Source organism: Diachasma alloeum, unplaced genomic scaffold (assembly GCF_001412515.2).
Source record: "Diachasma alloeum isolate Michigan unplaced genomic scaffold, Dall2.0 Dall_scaffold_00392, whole genome shotgun sequence".
Classification (NCBI taxonomy): domain Eukaryota; kingdom Metazoa; phylum Arthropoda; class Insecta; order Hymenoptera; family Braconidae; genus Diachasma; species Diachasma alloeum.
Window position 1 is genome coordinate 157769 of NW_021680531.1, and position 242 is coordinate 158010.

The following is a 242-nucleotide window of genomic DNA, read 5'->3' on the forward strand; positions in this document are numbered from 1 at the left end:
GCCTCTTGGCATTATTTGATGGGTCTATTCACCTCACGCGCAGTTCACTTAAACCGCCGTTCGATGTCACTCTCATCTCTCGCTCACCTTCTTTAGCTGGCGTTGGATGTCGCTCTCTCTCTCTGTCCCTCACTCTAACTGTTGGAAATCCTGTCAGCTGACAGGTCCCTCACACTAACGCACGCAAGGCTCATCCATTCTCTCCCCACTCACGCACACCTGATGCGCTCACCTCAGATGAC